This window comes from Equus asinus, chromosome 4 (genome assembly GCF_041296235.1).
Source record: "Equus asinus isolate D_3611 breed Donkey chromosome 4, EquAss-T2T_v2, whole genome shotgun sequence".
Taxonomy (NCBI): Eukaryota; Metazoa; Chordata; class Mammalia; order Perissodactyla; family Equidae; genus Equus; species Equus asinus.
Window position 1 is genome coordinate 24,529,322 of NC_091793.1, and position 24,577 is coordinate 24,553,898.

At 53.5% G+C, this 24,577-nt stretch overlaps 1 protein-coding gene across 3 annotated transcripts in view; it reads left to right on the forward strand.

Annotated features, from left to right (window-relative positions):
• The first annotated feature begins 1,011 nt into the window (after nt 1-1,011).
• The window catches only part of MYH9 (myosin heavy chain 9), a 91,104-nt gene continuing 67,538 nt past the window's right edge, over nt 1,012-24,577 (forward strand). Inside the window, exon 1 of one of the 3 annotated variants that reach the window (XM_044780369.2) lies at nt 1,012-1,240. The gene's annotated coding sequence lies outside the window, so the exon portion shown is untranslated. Of the gene's footprint in view, nt 1,241-1,619; nt 1,772-16,594; nt 16,714-24,577 lie in introns of those variants that run through there. The other 2 variants (XM_070506947.1, XM_070506948.1) reach the window with 2 other exon arrangements.

Genomic DNA, 24,577 nt, shown 5'->3' on the forward strand with positions numbered 1-24,577 from the left:
TCAGCATGAAAGTATTGTGGAACTGGCACAGGAACACACAGAAAGATCAACGGATACAGCTCAGAAACAGATCTAAGCACATATACGAGTTCAAAAGGTGATGACGGTGGTACCTGAAATCAGTGGAGAAAATGGTGTGTGGACACACCTGGCTACTACAAAAATTATATTAGATTTCTTCCTCACTCCAAAATAAAAATAAATTCCAGATGGATTGAAAGATAAGTGTAAAAAATCTTTAAAAAAATGTTTTATCCTCTTGTAGCGGCCAGCAATCAAACAACAAAAAAAAACCAAGAAAACATTTTGTAACAAATCTCTGAAAGGAAGCGTGCGAGTCAACCACGTGGAGGTAGCGGCTCGGAAGGGCGCTCCAGGCAGAGGGAACCCATCCGAGCAAAGGTCCGGAGGCCGAAGGACGGCAGCATGCCCACTCTGAGGACAGCGTCAGAAATCGAACTCAGGGCGCGCACAACGGCTCCGGGGCTGAGTTCATGTCCGCCCCCACAGGCCATCATAATTATGTAAAATAGCACTTTTCCCATATATGGTACTTAATATCTCTTCTTCTGGGATGACTTGGGTGGGACAGGAAAACAGCTCCCGGGGCGGGGTGTCGATCCCGGACCTTCCCAGTCTGCTCCCGCCCGGCCTCGCCCCGGCCCAGGCGGTGCACCAAAAGCCCGGCCCGGAGCCCTCCGCGAGAACCTCCTCCTCCTGATTGGACTCTCTCCATGTCAATCCTCCTCCTGAAACCTGGCTGTTCGTTGGGCCCGCCCTGGGGGGCGGGGCTCCCGCCTAGGAAGCGCGGGGGAAGGTGGAGAGGGCGGAGGTGGGGGCGGATGGGGAGGGTAAATCCCCACCCCTCTGGCCCCCAGAGGCTCCGCCCATCCACTTCCCACAGGCCAAGGGATCTGTCCATCAAGACGAGGCGCGGGCCGGAGTGGATGAGACAGCTGGGGGCGGGGTCATCTCTCCTGGCTCCTCCCCGGAGCCGGCGCCGGGCTGGGAATGGGCGCGCGGCTTCGAGGGCGGGGCGGGAAGGCGGCGAGGAGCGGAGCTGGGTGCGGTGAGGCGCGCAGATCACCGCGGTTCCTGGGCAGGACACGGAAGCCTGAGCGAGGCTGACCTGCTGCAGCTCCTGCCTCGCGCGCTCGCCCCACTCCGCCGTCGCTCGAGCGCTCGAGCAAGCCCTCTCGGGAGAAGCAGCGCCTGTTCGCCGGGGCAGATCCAGGTTCAGGTGAGCTAGCCCCACCGGCCGGTCCCGCCCCGAGCAGGCGGGCGCGCGGGCGGGCGTGGCGGCGGCGGCGACGGGACGCGCGGCGTCTGGGGCGAGAAGGCCAGCGTGTGGTTCTCGGCCTCCGCACGGCCGGCGAGCAGCGTGGGCGGGCGCGAACGCGGCGGGCCCGGGCCGGGGCACCGCATCTTTCCCTCGGCGCCCCGGGACCCCCGCGCGGACGCTCGGGGACGGCGCCGCGGGAAGCAGGGCCTCGGGGAGCGGAGGAAGGCTTCGGGGCCGGGCGCTCCCCGGAAACCCTCCATCCCCCCGCCCTCGGCCGGCGCGCTCCCAGCGGGGCACCCGGAGCCTCGACCTCCCCCTGCTGCCGGGCGCGCGCCCCGCCCTCGCCTCGCCCAGTGCCCAAGTTGGGCAAACTTTTTAACCCCCTCCGGGGAGCCTCTGTCCCGTGGACGCCGCCGAACGGGTGAGGGTAAGGTGGGGGGCTCGGTGCAGCGGCTCCTTTGGAAGTTTCCTGGCGTCTCTGAAACGGAGGTAACGGGCAGGCGGGGACCGTTTGGCAGCTGTCAGGGCGTCCTGACTCAGAGTCGGACGGTCCTGCAGCAGACATTGCGCTCGGCTCGGTTTCCGCCCTGCGCTCCCGACTTCCTCATTCACCCGGCTGCGAGCGGTGGGCGGCGGAGGGGACGCGGAGAGGCGCGGCCGGTGCACGGGGAAGGGGGACCCGGCGGGGCCCGGGCCGCGAGGCCGGCAAGACGACCCCCTCCCCCGCAGCCCCTCAACCTTTGTCTTTTGACTTCTGCTTCCCGGGAGAGCGAGGCCCGGGAATGTCCGCGGACGTCTGCGCGGCCCGCGCGCGCACCTGATTCCGCCGCACCTGCGGGCCACCCAGCGGGCCGGGGCCGGGGAGCTGGGCTCCGCTCCTTTAGGACCGGGACTGGGCTGTTGCATCGTTCCTGTCTGGGCCACATCCCCGGTTTTCTATCCCCCCCACCCCCACTTCCTGTGCAGGGGTCCTCTCCCCATGCTGTCCTGGGGCCACGCCCAGGGCAAGACTGCACCCCGCTGCCGTCCCTCCAGAGACCCCTGTTGTCTCCAACAGAAACGGAGTACCCTCCAGGACTAGGTTCAGAAATGGAGTATCCTCCAGGACTAGGTTCCTGGCTGTCTTGAGGTGGGGGCAGGGTGGCTGCTGTCTGCGGCTCCACCCAGCCGGTGTGGGGAAAAGGTTCCTGGGAAGTCCCAGGTCCTGGAGACAAGCTGCCCTCTCGGCTGGACAGTTGAGAGGCCCAGCCACTTCTTGGTTCACTGCATCCTTTCCTGCGTTTAACAGGATTCCAAAGTAACTGTTGAGTAACGTTGAAGGGGGAAGAGAGGCTTAGCTCCTTTCTGCAACACTGTGGCCATTTGTGACTCCACCGTCGGAGCCTGGCCTGATAAACTCGCTGGGTGGTTTATTCCCTTTTTGGTAAGGAGGAAGGCTGCTTTAAGGCCTGTTTAGACAAACACTCGATTAATATTAGTCAATTTATGTACAAGGCTGCTAGGGGTGGGGGGAGGGGACACAGATGTGTAATCGAGCAAATATTTAACTGGCTTCTCTTTGCCAGGGACTCTGCCAGGTGGTGGTGGAGTGGGGGGGGGGGGGTGTCAGGTTGAGTAAGTCCTGGCCCTGCCCTCTGGCACCTAGGGCAGGGCTGAGACAAATCTGTAGATGACTCTAATGTGAGGCAAAGATGACAGAGACCCCAGAAAGGTACTGTGAGTCATGGGGATTGGGAGCAGGGAGCCAGCCCATTTTTGGGAGATCCCAGAGGCCTCGTCCAGGAGGGGAGTTCACAGTCCTCAAGGGGAAATTAGTGGCCGAATGACTGAAATACAATGGCAGCCTGTGATGAGTGTCCCAAGCATGCCACAGACAAAGGACTCGAGGAATTCCGAGAGGGGCCCCTTGTGTCTGGGGCGAGGAGGGAAGCTGCCTCCAGGAAGGAGCACAGTGCAGGTTTGGCAAACTGAGGCAAGCATTCAGTGTCGGAAAGTGAGGACTCATTTAGTGGTTAACTGAAGGGTAATTAAAAGCATCAAGAGATTGCTCAGTGTAATTTGAGAGCCACTGTGCCCCCCAGGTGGCTGCGGAGTGACGCCGGAAAGCTCTTCGCCACATTCAGCAAGTCCTGGCAGTGCCTGTGGGCAGGTCCAGGTGCCCGGATTGGCAGGCTCTGTTTGGGGAAGGGCAGCCGGAGAGGTGCATTCTGGGGGGCTGCTTGTCCAAAGTGCACATAAGGGGAGAGGAAAGAGAGGGTCAGGGCCCTGGTTTTCTGTTTTTTATTTTTAAACTTTTTAACCTAAGGGTTGAAGATGGGACAACTTCCGTCTGGCAGGCTGAAGGACGCATGTTAATCACAGCCTGCCTTTTGCCTGTTCTTGCTCCAGAGAAAAACAAAACAAGGATCTGTCAGCTTTTAAAAGGAGAAAAGCACACTCAAAAAATGCAGCATTGTTACGTAGCCTGGTAGGTTATTGCTAGAAGCCCTGCGAGCTGGGCTTTCTTCACTTCCTCTTCTAGCTAATCCTTCAATAAAGTACTTAAGACAGCCCTTACCAGCTTGACATCTTTATTTCAAAAGGAGAGGAGGAGTTGGCTGTTGTTTTCCTCTGAGCCTGGCCTTACCCTTCTCTTGGAGGGGGAGAAAGAGATACCCGAAGCAAAGGAAAGATAAAATCCATGCCTTGACAGCTTCCTCCCAAGCATCATGTTCCAAAAATATTTAGAATAACAAAAATCTGTGTGTCGTCTTAATTAAACAAACGTCCTAATTTGCTGAGCATAAAACAGCATCTCTGCCCGCAGGGGCAGGAAGTGCATTTTCCCTTTGTGCAGCCCGAGACTCTCTCGGCCTTAACCCTTGGTGTGCTGAGCCCCTGAGCTCGAGTCCTGTGGTGACAACAGAGTGGAGCCCTGGCTGCTCCCTGGGAAGCGGTGCTCTGTGATCTACAGAATCCCATGCTTAGAGATGGGAATAATGGGGTGTGAGCTTAGGAGCTAGGCAGAGTTCAAAGCCTGACTATGCCACTTACTAAGCTTTATGACCTTAGGAAAGTCACGTAACCTCCCAGCCTCAGTGTGCTCATCTGTAATATGGGAATCAGGGTACCTACCCTGCAAGGTTAGATGTGAGAACTAAAAGAAAGGAGGTCTGGGAAGGGCTTGCTGGATGGTGGCTATGTAAGTTTTAAGAAGATTATATAGGGCCTGGTGGTGCAGCGATTAAGTGCACGCGTTCTGCTTTGGCGGCTCGAGGTTCGCCGCTTCAGATCCCGGGTGTGGACATGGCACCGCTTGGCAAGCCATGCTGTGGCAGGCGTCCCACATATAAAGTAGAGGAAGATGGGCACGGATGTTAGCTCAGGGCCAGGCTTCTTCAGCAAAAAGAGGAGAATTGGCAGCAGATGTTAGCTCAGCGCTAATCTTCCTCAAAAAAAAAAAATTATATAAACTATCAGCGTTAACTCCCTGAGTTGTCAGGTGGGGAAGCAGTGGGGGGGTAGATGGTTTTCCCAGCTCCTGGCTCAGTGCTCTTTCTACTTCTAAAAAGGGGTGTTTGTGGGTGTGCAGTGCTCGTGGGCTGTGAAGCCCAAGTGGTAACAACACAGTAGTTCTGGGGCCCGTCTGCTGATGCTTTGGATGCTCTTAGCGGTGAGCTTGTGCTGAGAAGGCTCGTTTGAGGGCCCTGGCCCGGGCAGAAGGTGCACAAACTAACTGCAGTTTTAGTTCCAAAACGTGGTTTCCTGTGATCTAGGAGATGGCCAAGGGGTGACGTGGAAGGAACGCTGGACTTGAGTGGCTGGAGCCATGGCTTCCAGCTCTGGCTCTGGCTGGGGAATGTTTGATTTTGGTAGATGCCCCAGTTTCTTAGGCACTCTCAGATCCTACTGATGGGAGTATCAGTTGTAACAAGTCTCTTTTTAGAAGGCAGTTTGGTGGTGCCTGTCAAAGCAGAGTCCTTCTGACTGATTTCTAGGAATTCACCCCGCAGATAAACTCAGATGTGCAGAAGGAAATGTCCGAGGATATTCTTGGCAGCATTGTCATGGAGAAAGACAGGAAACAAGATAACCATCCATCAAAGGGGTCAGATCAATCATGGCACAGTGGTACATTGGGAATCTTTGTAGCCCTTACAAAAATGAGGCTGATCTATATGTCCTGATAAGGCATGCTCTCCAAGATATATTGTAAGGGAAAAAACCAGCTGCCAAGTAGTATATGTGGTGCTCCCTTTTGTATGAATGCTGGTATGTCAGCTTGGCTCTGTGTGTGGAAAGATGCTGAGACCCTGGGAATGGGGGTTGCCTCTAGAAAGAGCCCAGGAAGCAGGAGTGGGGGCTGAGCGTTACTTTTCGCTAAATGCTTTTTTGCCCTTAAATAATAAAAAAATTTTAAATTTTCTTAGTTTTATTATCTATAAAAATAAGTCATCTGGCCAATCTTGTAGGTCTCAATTGTAGAATGCATTGCTCCAGGTTCCAGATTTCGTATTGAGTGCTTACTGTGTGCAAGGAAGGAGGCAGGAGCGTAAAATGGACTGACTTGCTCTTGTGGTTGGAACATTTTGGGTTGGTTTCTTCTCCATGACATCATATTATCACCAGAGTAACTCCTTAAACAAATGTCTGCTCTGGTCTACTCCCTTGTATTCTGGAAAATGGTAGATGATTGCTTTTTCTTTGCTGTATGAGAAAAGGAAGCCGCAGGATGTGTCTGGAAAGTATTTTGGGATTCCCTTTTGCCAGGTTTCCCACAATCCCCCTGGCTCCAAATCATACGATGGCGTTTCCTGGGGAGCCCCTCCTGACCAGAAGGCTAAACCAGGCCTTTCTTCTCTTGGGTCCTCTTTTTTAAACTTGGGGTCATTGAACCACTAGTGTGCCCCCCTTCCTGCTCCATCCCCAGCTGTCCCTCAGGCATCTGGCCTGTGGTTTTTATGTATTAATATTAGTGGAAAAGCCGAAATTCTTGAGAAAATGTAATCAGAAGGGTGTTTTGAATTGGAGGGCCCTGATCCCCTCCCCAGGGAGGACCATCATAGCCTTGCACAATCTGGTGCTGGAGAAGCCGCCAGCTCTGCTCCCCGCTGAGGTGGCTCTTCTCTGTGGTTAAGCTGGTGGGAGACCCCTTCACTTCAGGCTCTCAGGCAGGCCCGAGTCCCTGCCAGGCAGCCTCCGGGCCTCCTGAAGGAATGGCATGAGTCACACCAGAGCACACAAAATGAGCCTGGGTCTAAAATGGGCCTGCTACCACATGGGGATGGTTTGAGGGCTGGATGCCAGCCTGTGTCTGCCCCCTCTACCCCACCTACCCCTTGTGCTTTGATGGCACCGAATATTTGGGAAGCAGGAGGGAGCTGTCCTCTTGCATCTGATGTGTGTCTCTTTAAAAAGTAACTTAGGCAGGCTCCTGGTGGAATTTCTCAGGCCCCCATTGTGCTGACTCCCTCCTCAAGCCTGAGGTGATTCAGCACCCAGGATGGGACACAGCACAGCTGGGCCTGGGCAGGTGGGCCCAGAAAAGGCTCGTAGCTGGCCTTTGGCTGAGGGCGAGGCCATCTTGGGAGTTTCCCCCCAGCCTGTGCCTTCAGCACCTCTCTTCATCTCCAGCCCTTCTGGCTCCTCACCAGGAGCCCTCCCGCTGGGTCTGGGGGGAGCTTTGTGGGGCCTTCTGGAAGTTGCCGGTGAAGGGTGTGGCTTCCTGCCAGCGCAGGTGGGGCAGGTTGGGTTGCGGCCTGTAGGGAAGTTGAAGGTGTGGCTGCCCCTCCCCCACCTTAAGGTCGCTTCCCTGGTGCCTCTCAGACAGAGGTGTCTGGTCTCTGTGGCCCTTGTACCACCCAGAGGAACAAGGGACCCCTGGGGGAGGTTCCTCTCTCTCCTCCATGACATTTACATTTTGGGAACCTTCATCTTAGGTTTTCTTTTCCTTTCATTTTAACTCTAAATGATGCCCTGCTTAAAAGAAAAATCAGCAACAGTACAATCGTGTCTACTGAATTCGCTTAGTAGTATAGAATGCCTGCGCTGCAAAGCCTCTCAGGGACAATTTGATTGCTCCCCCCTAGTTAGAAAAGGGGTGATTTGCCCAAGCTCATTCTGTGGGTTGATGGCAGAAGGCTTTGCCCCCGGTCTCACTCAACCCCAGTGCCTCTCTCAAAGTCACATGGCCTCATTTAAGTGTTTGTGAACTGATATCGGCCCCTTCCTCGCTTTCTGCACTGTTGAGCCAAGCAACACGTACTCAGCTCCTTTCATCTTTCCTCAAGAGCCTATTCTCCCACACCCTGAATCTTGCTCTTTTTTGGTGGGGGAGGAGCACCAGGGTTAAGAAACGGGGTGGGAAGTGTTTGGGGTTTCTCTGAACTTCTTCCAGTTGGACAGGGCCGCTTGGGCCGAAAGTTCCCACAGCTCAAAAATCAATATTTCACATGGGGTGGTGCCAGGCAGCAGGGGCCCCGTTCAGAGAGCCACACTGGCTTTCCTCTGTCCTGTGGCCAGTCCTGATTTCTAGTAATTTTAAGTCCTTTAATGTCTTGGGTGATTGATTTGTTGTATTTTCAATGTGAAACTGACGGTGGAGGGAACAAAACAAGGGCTTTGGGGTCAGGCGAAGCTGGGACCAGATCCTCGCTTTCGCTCCTACTGACCAGAGCCTCGGTTTCCCCATCTGCAACCTGGACTTGCCTGCTTCTTAGGCTTGTTGTGAGGATCATAAATATTCGTAGAGTGGTCCAGTCCTCCTCTGCTTCCTCTTTGTCCTTTTTTCACGTTAGCATCAACATCCTCTGTCCTCAGGTGGTGGGAAGTACATGTTCAGGATTTTAAATTTGTCCCACAAACCTGCTCCTTGATAACAAGGGGTGGTGGCTGCGATGAGTGAGGAACCTGCCAGATTTCCTGGGCTTGGATGCTGAGGTTGTCAAGGCCTGGAACCTTTGCATCCTTCCCACCACACAGTACAGTTCGGCTTGTTATGCTGTTCTGAGCTGGTGTAAGTGTTTAAGCAAAGGCTGTTCCAGAGCAGTAGGGGCACCTCTGTTTAGAGTGGTATGTGTTCAAAGCCGCCGTGTTTCCTGTGTTTGCGTTAAGTCAGTGGGCTGGAGAAGGCAGCTTCCTGTCTGATAAACAGAAAGATGAGGCGTTTGGAACCTTTTGGGTGCCTTACTCTAACTGGGCTGGAATGACGGGGGATGATTTTCGACCCCACTGCACTGTGAGGACCTGGAGGTCAGAGGCAGGAGCCCCTCTCTCGATCCCAGCTTCTTACCCGGTGCCTGGTGCAGAATCCGCTCCTCGTCCTTGTTGCCCCAGTGGCTTTAGGTGTCACTGTAAGCCTGGGGACGTGGAGGCCCAGGCAGCCAGGGCTTCAGAATGCCCCTTAGTGATCTCTCCATTTTACAAAACACAGATCCTAGGTACTTGTCTGGAACTCTCTGGGGTGAGAAAGGTGGGGCAGGAAGCCACGTTAAGGTTTTTGTCTATTTTTTAATATTTAAGAGCCAACTATTGGGCGTAAGGGTATTGACGAGTCAATCATTGAAGACTCCTTGGGCTCCTGCTGCATGGCCTGCACGGTGCAGGGCTTGCTGGGGCTTCAGTGGGGATGGAGGACAGAGAGCCCGTCCCTGTCCTCGGGAGCCCTACCCTTGAATAGCGAGCTGGGACACTGAGAGAGAGACTTGCCACATAGGCAGGCCCATGCCACCCTGAGCACCTGGGGATTCTGAGCATCTTGAGCCAGCTTCCTGCAGGCTAGAGTCGCCTGGGAGGGGGAAGGAAGATGGGGAAGGTGGGCAAGGAAGGAAGAGGCTTGGGGCCAGGCCATTGGCCTCGAATCAGGGTGTCTGGGTTGAAGTCCCAGCTCTGCTAATAATAGTAAGATTTTGTTGAGCACTTGCCATGAGCCAGGCACTGTGCCTTTCCATGAATTGTCTCATTTGAGTCTTACTCATTCCTGTGAGCTAGAAAATCAGCTTCGTTTTACAGATGAGACTGAGCAGGGACTCAAACTTGGGCGCTGTGACACTAGCCCCCCGTGTGACCTTGTCAGTGCCCTTCACTCCTCGGCTTGCCTTTCCTCAGTTGACGGTGAGGGCTTGGACTGGTCCCCGAGGCCTCCTCCCTCACCAGCGGCCGAGAGTTACCAACAGGAGCCGAGCTCTGGGCTGGCCAGAGTGGGGCCTCCGTTCCATGGTGCGGCTGGCTGCTCAGAGTGAGGTTGCCAGTTCGATGGTGTTGGCTTGGCTACTGACTTCACCTTTAACCTCAACTGACCATTTTTCAGATGTGTGTGGTTGGTCCTGAGGGAGGGCAGGTGAAAAGCCTGTGGCGGGGCAGCGTAAATCTGAGCTGCTGTTTCTAACTGCTGTTGGCTGGGCCCTGGCTGGGCGTCACTGGGGAGCCAGCCACAGGACCCACTGCCATCTTGACCAGTGTGCTCTTCTTGAGGTCAGCCCACCTGCAAACTTGCTTTCCTTCCTTCCTTTGTTTGTCCATCTGTCCATCGTCATTCAGTAACCACTCCTGAGAGCTTACTCTATGTGCTGGGCACTGGGCTGGGTGCTGGGAATATGGAGGTGAAGGAAGCGGGGCCCCTGTTTCTAGAACTGATGGTTTCTTGCCAGATACAGAGTGCTGGGGATACAGGGGCCTCTGAGAAGGCTTCCTGGAGGGGGCGGCGTCCGAGCTGACTGCAAGGCAGGGATATGGCATGGCATGTCCAGGGAGCAGGGCTGGGACCTTGTTCAGTTGCTCAGGCTTGGGTGGAGCTCTGTTCATGGGTAATTCAGGGAGCCAAGGCCCTGTGAGTCAGCCCAAGCTGGTAAAAGGTTGCCTCTCCTTCTTCGTAGCTGCAGCCCCTCTCGCAGCCCCTTACATAGCCCAAGTGGTCCATTAAGGTCCACTTCCCTGGGCCATTTCCTGGGAAATGTGGGAGTGCAGGATTCCACCCAGGTCCTTAACCCCTGGCTGCCTGCTGGGAATTCTGCCTGGGCCGCTGGTTCTGTGCTCAGCATGCCGTTCCCAGCTGAAGGCCTGGGGATGAGACTTTTCATGGAGTGTTGAGAGAGACATAATTGTCTAGAATAGATTCCATTTTTAAAGTGGAAAAAAAAAAGAGAGAGGGGTTGTTTATATCACAAGCAATGTAATAACAAAGCTCACAAGAAGCAGATTTGCCCCTCCCCCTTCCCCGTTTGCATCTTTCTGGGTTTTGTGTTCATATTCACACGTTATTTTACAAAATTGTATGCAGAGCAGACACTGTTGTGTGTTCTGCCTTACTCAGTCCTATAATATAAAATTTCCTCTGTTGCAACAGTCTTCACATTTATTATTTTAATGGCTGTGTTATGGTCCATGGAGAGGAAGAACTATTATTTCTATTGCCAGAAAGTTCCATGGGTTTTATTGACTCCTTTGGAAATTTGTTCATTCAGCAAGAATATGCTGTGTATCTGCTCTAGGGCAGAAACTGCTAGGTGCTTAGGGTGTAGATGAGTGAGATGTCACAGGCCCTGCCCTCCAGGGGCTCGCAGTCCAGACCCAGAGAAAAATCCCTTCACGTTGGAGTTGTGAGAGAGGTCAGCCCAGGAGAAAGTGGCAGCTCAGACACCCAATTTGAGTAGATGGAAAACAGGTAAAAACCACTTTGTCATCAGTGGTGAGAAAGCTTAGGAACATGGACCTGGGAGATCTTTCTGGGTTCATTGGAGGAAGACCTCCCTTACCTCCCCACCCCAGTGGTTTTTGCAGTTTTGAGGCCTGGGCCAGAAAATATGCTGGAAGTGAGGGGTCAAGGCTCTGAGGGACCTTGTCCACAGGGAGGCTGGGGAAATAGCCCCCGGCCCTACTGAGAGAGACCCCTCTGTGAGCGAGCATGGAGGCAGCTAGCGGGGGGGTGGGCAGCAGGGGTGGGGTAGTCTCTGAAACGTCCCAAGTCCTTGGCAAAGGCTTGTTCTGCTGTGGCTCCTGCCTCTGGGGCAAGGTACTAAATTGTAGCAACAAGTTGCAACAGTTTAGTTTGGTTGTAAAGAGGAAGTTTCAGAATCCTAGGGGCTGAGTCCTTTTGAGCAGATGGACGTTTACAACATTAGTAAGGGAGTTATTTGGGGGTGAGCTGGGCTGGGCATGAGGGGAGAAGAGGGGCGATCAAGGATCCAGCAACTGGAATGCAATATCTTTGTTCTGGAGTTTTCTTTCATTCCGGATCCATGGCTCCCTTGTTCGTGTTCTTTCCTCTTTCCAGCCCGCCACTGTCCCTGTCCCCCCAGCCTCAGCTCCGGCCTTAAGGGAGCCTGACCTGAATCCCACTGTCTTCCTAGAGAGCAGGAGAGAAGTCGCTTGTTCTCACCCACTGAGGGAATGAGAGGGCTGGGGGGTGGGCCCTAGACCTGGTCACTGGGACGCTTCCACGGAAGGTCCTGCCCGGGTTTCAGGTTTATTGACCTCCTCGAGTCCCCTCTCCAGCCTGCAGTGGGGATTGGGGTGAGTACCAGGCTGCTCAGGGCTGAGGTGTGGCTAGGAGAGCTCTGTCGTGCTCCTCAGTGCCCCATTGAACACATGCTCAAAAAACCAAAAGCCAACTCTAAACCTTAACCTAGCTGTGTTCTTTCCAAATTGACTTAAAATTGGTAATAAGGCTAAACACGGGGATTTCAGCGCTTAGTAGATTTTAATAGAATGTTCCTGTGGTTGAGGCAGGGACCTATGTGTTTGTTTTCTGTGTATCTCCTGTCACCTTGTTTACACTACTGTTTGGTGGTGATTATAGGCTGGGGATTATCTTTGAATTTATTTTGAATTATGTACCATTTCTTACACTGGAGGAGGGAGAGGTGGGTGCAGAAGAGGGAATTAGATAAAGCAGAAGGAGGCCGTGGCGTGGGTGCCTTTGGAAGCAGCCGCTGGGTTTCCATCCCATTTTCACTGAGTTTGTGTGTTCATGAAATAGGTATCAACTGTTGGCTCTGCTCTGGGGACCCGGAGGTGCTGGGGTTACGTGATTGCATAAAGCAGACACAGTCCTTGCAGTGCACGTTCTGGTGGGAGACCCAGACGGCAGGCGGGCAGACAAGCTCACGGGTGGGGCTGGTGGTCCGTGCTGTGGACAGCGACGGCCAGGTGAGGCCTGTATCGGGTCCTGCAGCCTGGGGGGCCTAAACCACAGAAATTTACTTCTCACGGTTCTGGAGGCTGCAAGTCCAAGATCAAGGTGCGGGCAGGGTCTCTCTCCTGGGCTTGCAGATGGCCGCCCTCCTGCTCCCTCTGCGCTGCGCTGGTTCGTCCTCTGTACATGGGCATCCCTGCCATCTAATCTTCCTCCCCCTATGAGGACACCAGTCTTACTGGATTGGGGCCCACCCTAATGTGTCGTTTTAAGTTATTTACCTCTTTAAAGGCCCTGTCTCCAAATATAGTGACATCTGAGGTCCTGAGGGTTAAGGCTTCAATGTGTGAATTTTGGGGACACAGTTCGGCCCATAACAGGGGAGAAGGGAGCAGAGGGTGTGCGTCAGCAGAGGCCCGTCCACTCCAGGGACTGGCTACGGGTTCCTCCAGGTGTGAGGGACGAGCCCTCCCGGGCTTTTCTCTACTTTCTCGGTTTTCCTTTAACAGCTTTGAGCCCATTTCCTTGTCTGTAAAATAACGGCTAATAGAACCCATCTCCTGGTGTCCTTTGGGTAGCTGAAGCTTGGAAGGCACTCAGCACAGTGTCTGGTTCATGGTGGATCCCCACGAAATGTCCGTTCCATGCCCTCTCCTGCCCCCCGCCTGCTCTTGCTTCATCGGAGCGCCTTTCCCTTCCGTCCCGCCTTCATCCTCTCTGCTCCCCAGGTCCCCTTCTGATCCAGGCACTTTAGTCACTTTAGTTTCGAGTCCCTCTGACTTCCTCACAGGGGCGATCGCACCCCCCGCCCAGTCCTTGTGGACCGAGTGTTCTTGGAGGTGGCTTTTCCCCTCTGATGAGCCGTAAACACTGTTTTTACACAAGCAAGCAGTAACACTTGTACAAGACTGGTGCTGGGCTGTCAACTTAAACTCCCATTGCCGGGGGATGTCTCGGCGCTTCTCTGCACTGGCCTGCTTGCTGGCCCCACCGTCCCTGTTGGAGGTGCTGCCTCTGGAACCTTGCCCATGGTAGGCACTTAGTGAAGCTTCGGAAACGGGTCATAGTGTCGCTCCTGAGTGTCGGTCGGGCAGACCCTGGTTCAGCAGGCACCGTCCCATAGCTCTGTGTGACCTGGGTAGGATGCTTTATTTCTTTGGGTTCTGAGGCTTAACCACTGTGCTGTGTGTGTCTGGTTCTTATGTAAATGGCAGGGGCTCTGGAGGCAGCCCTGTCCTAATCCTGGTTCTGCCACGGGCTGGCTCTTTGACCTTGGGTGAGTTACGCAACCTTTCTGTGCCTGTTTTCCTTGTTTGTGGAATGAGGAAAATGAGAACTACCCCAGTGGATTTGGGTGCTCCATCAAGTTTAGCTTTATGGTTTATCGGTTTTATTTATACACAGTTTGTTCAGCACAGTGCCAGGCTCCCTATTCCAGTCCTGTGTCGTTTTACGACGAGGGCAGGTTCTGAAAAATGCATCGTTAGGCGATGGTGTTGCTGGGGGAGCATCACCGAGTGCACTCACACACACCCAGATGGAATGGCCTACTCTGCATCCAGGCTGCGTGGTGCTGATCTTATGACACCACCGTTGTCTGTGCGGTCCGTCGTTGACCAAAATGTCGTTATGTGGCACATGACTGTATAAATACGTCTATTTTAATAATCTATTTTATAGTAGATTATCTATTTTTAAAAACCTATTTTAATCTATTTTTTCTATTACTGTAAAATTTGAAGTCACACTCAGGTTTTTGCAGTCAAAGTGTCTCAATCCCAGGAGGGTGGCAGTGCTGATGTCCCCATCTTATAGCTGGGAAGATCGAGACTCAAAGAGCCTGCGTGACCAGCCCCAGGTAGTGAGCGAGAGACCTCAGCTCCTCTCTCCGCTTCTCTAATTTTCAGGCCGATTATTTTTCGTATCTGCTTCCGTTGCCTCTCTGTCTCATCCCACTTAACCCATCCTGGGGATAATGTCTGAGAAGTTGGGGGTGTGTAGACTTGCATGCTTTTGCATGCAGCCTTAAAGCAGTGATGGTTGAGGTCCAGTGCCCCGCTGGCTTATGGGGCCAGGCGTAAGATGCAGCCCTCCCGTTCCATCCCTGGACTGTGGGTGGGGGTGGGTGACCGGGAGTGTGAGTTCTGGGCTGCCTGGTTCCTGCAGGAAACGTTCACTCTTCTCCCTCAGCCTTCCAGAGCCGCCTCCTCCTGGCCACCTCCTCGCCCACCGGCGTGCTGTTCTCAGCCTGCCTTCTGCCCAGCTCCGCCCACCAACTGTTCCTGCCTTTGCCAGGGTGAGGAGGAGGTGGCTGTGTCTCGCCAAGTGCTCATGAAAAATGCCTTATTATGGGATTAATTACTCGCCACTGAGCACTGTGGAGTTCACAAGTCCCCATCAGTACTGTGACTTCTCGTCTCCGACTGTCTCCACGCCTTCTTCCAAGCCTACCTGCAGTTAGCGCTGCTGACTCTCTGACTAGCACTTTAAACCTCGGGTCTGACAGGAAGGAACAGACAGTGGCCTCTGAGGCAGAGGCTGAAGATCTGGCAGCGGCCGTCCCTGCCAATTACTAGCTTTAGTCCTTGGAGCCTTGGTGTCTTCAAAGTGGGGACATTGGGCCAGGGCTGTTGCGGTTGTAAAAGCCTTTGTGTGTTCAGAGCTCCCCAGTATCACACACCTGGGGCAGACCAGCGTATTAAAGAGAGCCTGCAAAAGGATGGCTCTCTTCCCCTTTAAAACAAGTCCCAGGCTTTAATGATCCTTAGGTTGAAATAGTGGACTCTCGCCCTCCCCCCTTCTGGCTTTCAGACAAGAATCTGAGGAATGTGATACTCCATTGTGGACCTGAGCTAAGATCAGGGGCTGGGGCAGGACTCAAGGCTCTTCTGGGGCTTTGTGCTCTGGACCTGGGACATTCCAAATTGGTTGTGGTCAAGAGTCACCACGACTACAGGCGCATTAATTCCTGCCTCATCAGCGGGATTGCTGGGGACAGCTGGGAGGGGTGGGGAGATAATGCCCCCACCCTTCCCAATGCTCTTATCTAAGAGAACTCAGGTTAGAAGGAGTTTGGAAGAGAAATCCCGAGTCAGCTGGTTCTGGGTAATAGGGAAGACCATGGGTCAGTCTCATCTTTCTTCTTCCTGACCATCTCTCCCTGCTGTTGACCAGGTCCTCCTACGAACCTTGCTGGATGCTCTGTGCATTTGCTGCCTCACGGCATGCTCAGAGGCCGCAGCTGGTTAGAGTGAGACGTCTAGAGTACAAGACACCAACGGCTGCTGCCCGTGTGCTCTTGGGCAAGTGGCGTAAGCATTCTGCACTTCAGTTTCCTCATCTGCAGAACAGGCCACCAATGGAGCCTCCCCACAGGGTTGAGTGGGCTAGCGAGGCCTCCTGTGAAAAGCACCCAGAACTAAGTGTTAGTGGTTATCATCTAATTGTCTGCACTGTTCTCTGAGGTGGGCTTTGCGATTCCTGTTATGCTCATGAGGAGGGAGGTTCAGAAAGCTTAGGGATGTTCCCAGGTTCCCTCACGCAGGGAGTGGAGACTCCAGCGCTCATAGCCAGGGTGGCCTGACTCTGGAGTATCCTCTGGGGAGTGTGTGTGCCCATGTCTGTTCATGTGCCCATCCATGTGTGCATGTGTTCATGTGTGTACAAGCCTGTGTGTGCACGTCTGTGTATACATGTCCATGCCTGCACGGCTGTATATACGTGTCTGTGTATGCACATGCCTGTATGTGCACGTCTGTATACATGCCAGTGTGCACATGTCCGTCTACATGCCAGTGTGTGCACGTGTCCATGCGTGTGCACACATGTCTCTGGGGTTGGAGCGGGGCTCGGCCCCAGGTAGGGTGGTGTGGCCGGAACCTGGCAGCTCTCTGGGGCCGGGCCGCTCCCTTCTCTCATGTGCAGCTTCAGCCTTGGCCTCCGTGGAGCCAGACCAGCTCTGGCAAAGGAGCGATGCCTGGCGGGGGGTAAAATAAGCCGCAGCCAGGTTTCTGGTGAAAGACGTGGTGAGGTCATCCCTGTGGCCAGGCTCCCTGCTCAAGGACAGTGGGCTGGCCAGCCTTGCAGACGAGGGTGCTGCCACAGCCTGCTCTAGGAAAAATTTAATTTTTCTATAAAGCGTGGAATAAGTGGGTTTTATCCTCACTCTGTGCCTCGTATTTGGGTCATTTTCTCCAGGGAGGCCAAAGGTGCTGGGATGCTGCTTGTCCACGCTGGCTTCTCTGGAGAGCTCGGTTCTGCCCTGCTGCAGCCCATGTGCCCAGGGCTGGCTCAGTGGAGAACAGGCCTGAGAGGTGAAAAGGTAGGAGAGGCAGTTGGCTGTTCAGTTTTGGATTTCTCATTCCCACAGTCCAGGGTGATCCAGAGCAGCGGCCTCCTGCCCTCGCCATCCCGAATCCTCCCCTTCCCGCGCAGCCTCTTGCTGCTGGGCCTGCTGCCTGCAGCCGTGCTCCTAGACCTCTGCAGGGTGAGGGAGCAAGAGCATCCTCTCATGTTGCCCCCGTGGGGAAGGAGCCGCTCCAGGGCCCCTTTGCCTTTGAGCTTGTGAAAGTCCATGGGCTGCACTTGAGGGTCTCTATGAGCCCCCTGAGATGGTGTGCCAGGGCTCACAGTCTTCAGCCGATTCTCGCAGGGGCCTTAATGGCTGGAAGTGTTAACCACTGGTCAGAGAGATGGGAACTTCGGGTTTCCTGTTTATAGAGCGTGTGTGTGCACACGTGCTTGTGTACGTGTGTGTATGTGCAGTCAGGCTATTACCAGGCAGGAGGGTCTGTTCATTGTAGGGTTGGGTCATGCCGCCCCGGGATACACATATGTGTGTGGAGCGCCGCTTCCCTGATCTCATCTCGCAGGACAGTGGCCTTCCTCTCTCATGCGGTCTTTCTTATAGGAAGCCTTTGGTATCACATCGCTTCCGGGCGTCTCTTCAGTGTGGGGCTGGGCTGCAGCTTTGTGTGGTGATGTTTGGTTTTAGCGGGTTCGATCTGTTATTCTGGATCCTGCAGAAACTGGGCTCTTCCGTCTGTCCTTTGGTCTTCTACTTGGACACTGGCCCTCAAAGGATCCTTCTGAAGCCCCCGTATCCAGACAGGTTGCCTCACCTCCCAGAGCCTCTGGGTCTCTCTTTTATGGGGGAGGGTGGGGAGCAGGGGAGTAGGTGACTGGCTTGCTACCCAGGTCTTACCTACCTGAGGTTTGATCCCCCATAGAGCCTTGCTTTGGTTTTGGACTTGAGCTTCTGCTTGGCCTAACTCGCTGTGTGATCTTGGGCAAGTTGCTGGAGTGCTCTGAGCCTTGCTTACCCAGTGACGGTTGAGTCAAATGGGTGTTTTTCATACTGTCAGTTCAGACTTATTGGTGGGTTGTGAAATGACTGTAGTAGGTGGCAACCAGAATTTTTAGAAATGAAATAAAATGGATTCAAATGGAAAATATCAGAGTGCATAGCATGCATGTATATGTCATTTCATGAAGATTTTGTTTGATGTTTGAGTGTATTTGTGTTAAAAGTTTTTAATTTTCTTTTTTCTTTTACTGTGGCTTGAGATAAAAAAGAATGTTGGCACCCTCGGAATGGGCTGCTCTGGGGGGCCTCTTTCAGCCTGATTGTGTGGTTCCCCCTACGCATCTGAGCTGAGCTGGGTCTCCCCCACCACTCCCGCTGAGCCTGTAAACGGAGCCCCTTGCAAGATCAAACTCTTTAAAGTTCTTTACAAAATTCTGGGAAATGAGCTGCATTCCTGGGGTGGAATAAATCATGTTAAGTTAGGCTGGGCAGGATGTGACTTCAAACCCCTGAAGTGGGTTGTGTGAGGGCAGCGCTTGTGACTGACTCATTATGAGCTCAGTGGCGACACAGACTTCTTGAGAGAAGAGGCAAAGATGGTGGGGGAGGGGAGCTGACTGGCCCGGGGTACCACCAAGCACGGTTCTGCCCCCATTAGCTCATTTTGATCCTCACAATAGTTCTGTGAGTTGAGCAGTGCTCTGACTACATTGTAGACACGGGCCATCAGCTAGACTGCTGGGGGCTGCGCTGCTCGCCCAGCTGTCCTGGGGGTTAGCTGGTGGTACCTCCATTTTACAAATGGAGAAACTGAGGCCCAGGGGCCAAGTCAGCCTGGCACAGTTTGTTCTGTTCATTAGTGATGGGTCTGGAATTCCACGGCCAGTCTGGCTGCCTCCTGAGTCTGGGTCTTTCTAATCTGCCTTCTGTAAAGGTCATGAATAAGTTATCACCATTTGGAAGGTCTCTCTCCTTTCAGGGATGAAGCTTATTATCAGAGTTGACTCAAATGACCTTTTGATCAATCCAGGAAGATTGTTGTTGACCGCTGGCCGGTCACGTGTCTCTTCGAAACACTAATGAAGATTAGTGGACGTCAGACTTGGCTGGAAGGGTGGGTGAGAGGATCCTGGATGGCCACAGAGAAGCCTTGGCCCATTCGGAGGCCTTTGCTGCCTTGCCTCCGAAAGGGGAAATGAGCCACATGAGAGTCGCTTATGTTTGGAAAATAAAATGGAAGATTATTGGGCTTAACGTTTGGCGCTTTAAGAATGAGTGGTCAAGAGTCCATTGGACTCGATCCCTGGAGTTTGGACCCTTTGGGAGACTGGAACCTTCGCCATTACTTGAGTTCATCAGGTTTTATTCAGCACCTGCATATGCTGGGTGACGGGGACCCAGCAGTGACTGGGACCCATCAAGGCCTGAACAAGCTCTCAGCTCAGCCAGAATGGGGTCAGGATGGCTGTCCGTGGAAGTGGTTCCGCTATTGAGGCTTTTGTTTTTTGTTTTATTTAAACATCACTCAGGGAACAACAAGCTGCTGAAGACCTGGTGGCTTCTGGGCTGAGTGGTCTTCAGAAATCATCTTTCGTTTCTGATCCCGAGTTGGGTTTCTCAGCTGTCATGATGTGGACTCAGGAAACCAGCATGCTGTACTCAGTGTACCCATCGATACAGTGGCTGTATAATTAGATCTCTTCAGTACGGTTGTTTTTCTGTGTTGGATTTCAGCAAACTGCGCTTGCATGCTTGGGGAGAGGAAACCCCTCCTATCAAGAGAACTGAAGGGAAGGAACGGCTTCGCTGCAGGAATCCGAGGGTTCAGGTTGCCCCTGGTGCGTGGGAAGCTGGGGAGATGCTGTCTGCGAGAGGGCAGGGTCGGCGTGTTCAGTGCACAGTTCCCATCGGGAGGGCAGCCAAACAGTTCTGTCACCCTCGTCAGACCTGGGAGCGCTTCTGCGGGGATAATCAGCGCCTCGCAGTTTGGGAGGGGGTGACGCCCCCAGATCTGAGAAGACTTGCTCCTCTTTGCAGTTTCTCCCGGGCGGCCGAGTGCAAGCTTATTACCAAGTAGGTGAGGCACATGTGTGATCTCACTGTGCAAATATTGAAGCAATTAAAGCAAAGTCGAGGGTCCAGTGTGCATGACTGAGTGCAGATCCAGCGGTGGCCTCTTACCATTGAGTGGCAGCTGCTTAACCTATTGCTCATGTGCCTCCGTCACTCCTCCTCTGGACATTAGACCTGGGTGGCGAGGAGGGTTACCTTTGGAAGGCTATTCTCTTGGACAGCCAGGTTCCCAGGAGGCACGATGTGAGTGGTAAACCTGAGCATTTTAACACTTCACTTCAACAAGCGTTGGTTGAGGACCCTCTCTAGGCAGACCCTGGGCTTGGGCAGCACCTGAGTAAGGAATGAGGGGACAGTCCCTGGCTTCAAGGAGTTCTAGGCACCACGGTGAGACAGGCAGAGAAGCAGTGGTTCTGGTTTCTGTCCCCTGTGTCTCAGAGGACAAGAGAGATGGGGCTGGAAGGAGAGTTGGGAGGCGGTGGTGGAAGGAGTTGGTTGGGGTCTGAAGGCCATGGGGATCTTGCTCTCCAGGTGCCATGGGCTGTCATTCTGCATGGCGGAGTTCTTGAATCGCAGGATTGTCTTCAAGTTCTAACTGCTTTCTGACCTGATTGACCAGTTGATTGATTCATTCATCAAGAAGTAGTTTCTATGCCCAAAGCCATGTATCTGTGGCCCTGAGGACAAGGGTGGTACTTCGTGGAGGAGACCCAGTTGGGCACTTGGGTCTGCGTGACACATGGTACATGAGATCTATGCCCAAGACCCTTTGGACACTGACCAGAGAGTTCCTGAGATGTTGGCTGGCTTCTCACTTAGGAGGAAACGACCGCGGTGGGGCATTGATTCCCAGGATTCTCCCTGAGCCTGGCTGTTTGGGGTAGTAGATCAGAGGATGAAATCTTGCCTCATTTGTCCCTCTCTTGTGGCAGTTAATCACTTTCTCCCTAGTCTCCTCATGGAACTCTTTTCCCCTCTCTCTGATTGGAAGCCCCTCCTGGCTAGTCCATGGTACTTTCTAACTGCTGACCTCACCACCTTAAACTGAGGTCAGGGAGGATGATCTCTTTAAAATACAAATCCGATGATGTCACCCTCCCCCCCACCTCCTACCTCTTGTGGTGGCCTCCTCTTGTCCCTAGAATAAAGTCCACATAGCTCACTATGGCTGATAAGATCCTGGCTGAGCTGCTGGGCGAGTTACTGGGCTTATTTATTCCTCCAGCCTCATCTCCAGCTTCTGCGTCTCATATGCCATACACACATAGAAAGAGGGGATCTATGCACAAAATTCTGGTGTCGTTTTTGATGGTCTGGGTTTCCTGGGTGCAAGGGAAAGTCAAAATTACCCCAGGCCCCGCCTCCTGCAGTCAGGCAAACGTGAGCATTTCTCAGTGTTCCCTGGGACTCTCAGGAGTCCTGGGAAGTCCCTCCATGGCCTCTGAGGAGGGATGGGCAAAGGGGGTGGGTTCTGGCTCTCTGGTGCTAAATTCCTCACTGGCCTGTCTCTGGTCTGGTTTTCTTATCTGCTTAAGCATCAGCAGAGGCTTGGGTTGGAATTCTGCTAATGGAAACAAGCCCCAGCTTCTTCTGTAAGCAAACAGCATTCCTGAGGTGGGGAGGCAAGGGGCCCCTCCTCCCAGTCCTCGGCAGCTTGTGGCCTCTGGGCCTGGGGAGAGTGAGCACCTTAGGGTGGGGGGCTGCTGTGAGGTGGGCCCTGGTGGCAGAGTGGCTGACTGCTCCCTGTAGATCAGTGCTCTAATAGTCCTGGTGTTTATACAGGGAGGCTCCTGGAGGCCATTATCTTGTTTGAGCCTGATAGCAGCGTCAACTGAGCAGGTGACATCCATCTGCAGGGTCATTCAGCTGGTCACGATAAGCCAGACTCCAATCTGGCTCTTCTGCCACAGGCCCTGTGCACATCCCACCAGACAAGCATTTCCCAGGCCAGCATCCAGAGATGCTTTTCCTGTAGGGTGTTCCCGGGCCCTAAGCCTGATTGGACGAAGTGAAACAGGTTTCCTTACTTATGGCTTCTCAGAACCTTCCGTGTGTGTCCTGACTGCGGGTTTCTAGCCTTCCTCGGCCACGAAACCGCTTCCCTCCTGCAAATTCCTGTGGTTGGGAGTCTCCTGCTGTGCCGCATCCTCTGTGGACTGGTGTAACCTGCAGAGAGAGTCACCAGTCTTCTGGAAGCTTTTCACAGCCCCAGGTATTCTAGGAGGGATTAGGATTAATTAGGTCAGAAGGACAAGATAGAGGGATTGGGAGGGGAGTTCCTATTAAGTGGCGGATTCTTTGCTGGGAACTTGAGTTGCAACTGCTCCCATAGTGTTTTTTTTCTTATTCTAAAGTTAGGAAATTGAGGTGTTAGCCTCAAGATCACAGGAATCTGGGGAGTGGGGGATTCAAAGCTGGGTCTTTCTGACTCCAAATTTGCACTCGTTCCACTCCATCCCATCACAATGTTTGCATTACAAACATTTATCTTGGGATTTGCAGAATCGGTGGTGCTCCACATGGTGGAGGGGGGTTTGGGGGGTGGGGGTGGAGGGGAACGGGGGTGGGGGGGTTTGTCCAAGTTCATCTCTGTTCTGAGCTGGTTCCAAAGATGGGTGTCGGCAGCACTTGCTTAGCACATACAGACCGAGTGCTCCAGGAGAGGCAGGCAGGGCCGCCTTTTTCTGGATCTCAGTGAGCAGAGCCCACGCCAGCCAAGGTCATTTCTGGTGTGTCTGGTGGTAAATGTTAGCTGTCTCCACCTTGGTTAATCAAGGGGTGCTAGAAGGTTCCAGAAAACTGAGATGGTTTCAGAAAACTGAGATGGTTTATTCAACCTTGTGCAGAGCTTCCTGGGGACCAATAAATTATCTTTACTTCTATCCCTCTTTGTAGTTTGAAAGCCCCAATATGCCTTCTTTCCCTTCTTGTTTTGGGGATATAAAAATTAGTCCATAAATGGTCTGGATTGTGTAGCACATTAGGTGGTGTGACCCTTGTGTGTGCTTTCAGCTTGGGTCTCCTTGTTCATTGCGGCTCTTTAACTCTGTCCCTCTGTGCGCAGCTCACGGGGGTTTCCAGGCTCTTAGGAATCTTCCCCTTACTCCTCCTTCCTCAGCCTTGCCCTGTGCCTCCTTCCTTCATTCAGGACACTTCAGCTGAGCACTTGCTCTGGGTCAGGCTTTGGGCTAGACATTTGAAGTCGAGATGAATGAGACCCAGTCCCTGTCCTCACATAAAACTGCAAATCGTGACCGTTCAGCTGTTTGTCACTGAGACACCACAGAGCACAGAGGGGAGGGAGGCATGGGGAGTCTTTTTGCAGCAATCAGGGAGAACCTTACAGAGGAGGGAGCGTTTGCGCTGAGATTTGAGAGAGGGTTTCCTGGTGCAGAGGACACTGGCTTCTTCGAAGGCCTGGAGCGTGAGCAGAGTGGGACATGCACAGGAATTGATTATGAGGAGTTGGGGGTGACTGTCACTGGGGCAGCGAGGAAGGACGGGGGAGAGGAAGGCCAGGAGCACTAGGGGAGGTTCATGGGTGGGGTCACAAAGGGCCTCCTCACCTGCAGAGATGATTTGATTTTCTTCTGGAGGTGGCGTGGCGCATTGAGCTGTTTTGAGCTGGCGAGTGATTTCAATAAAATAGGAAGTAGCATGAATAGAAATGGAGCTGCTGAGTCATCCTGAAGGCAGCTAGGGTGATGGGTTTGAAGGTGGTAGGAGGCTTAGGAGAAGGTTAGTAAGGAGGCAGCTGTGCAGCCTGGAAAGGAGGAGACGCAGGCCTGGACTGAAGTGGGGCGCCGGCGGTGGGGTTGGCACAGCGCTTGCTAATGGCCCAGGGAGGAGTTTCCGGTGATCATCTTGGGTGACCAGGTGGATTGTGTCTTTCTCAGAGATGGAGACCCAGTAGAGAGTGCAGATTTGGGGAGAGGAGCGCGGAGGGAGCTCAAGAGTGGTGGTGCTTGTGGGTCCCTCAGGTGGAGACATCCATCTGGTGGGCACTCGGGCATATATGAAGGGGCATGGGGGAGGGTTCTGGGTGGAAACATTCATCTGGGTATCATCCTTGGGTCTAATCGTGGTTTGCCAAAACTGTTCAATAAATAGCATTTGCTGGAATTTCCTGCGCGGTGGGTGAGCTGAGACAGCCACGGGAGCGCTCCCTCCCCTCCCCTCCCCCAGCATGGCTGCTGCTTGTTCTCCATTAACCACCTGGACCTCTCCATGCTGGTGGACTTGGCTTATGAATCACTGGCTGAGCTGTGTGTTGGAGGCTCAGGAGGTTCATGCCCTGCCTGCAGAGGCAAGGCAGCCTCCTTTGCCTGATTTTTCTTTTTTATTGGGCATTTAGGAATCTTTACAGTCCAGTCCAGTAAGTGAGTTCTGGTCAGATCCCTTAAAATACGGTGTATTATAAGGGACAGTCACTCCTTGGTGACAGCATCATCCATGATGATCCTTGTTTGGGCCCTGGGAATCGTTTTGCTCTGAGGACTTCTCTTTTAAGGAGACCGGGCTTCTGCACTTCAGAGTTGAGAGAGTTCTTGCCAAGAAGGGGTCTGGCATCTGTGCCACATCTGCTCCTACTAACCCTTTAAATCAGTGGTTCTCACCTGGGAGCGAGTTTGCCCCCCAACCCCCACCTTTGGCAGTGTCCGGAGACATTTTTGGCTGTCACAACTGGGGACCGAGTGCAACTGTCATCTAATGAGTGGGTGGAGGTCAGAGATGCTAAATATCCTGCAATGCACAGGACAGCCGCCCACAACATAGACTTCTCTGGTCCCAGTGTTCCTGGAGCTCA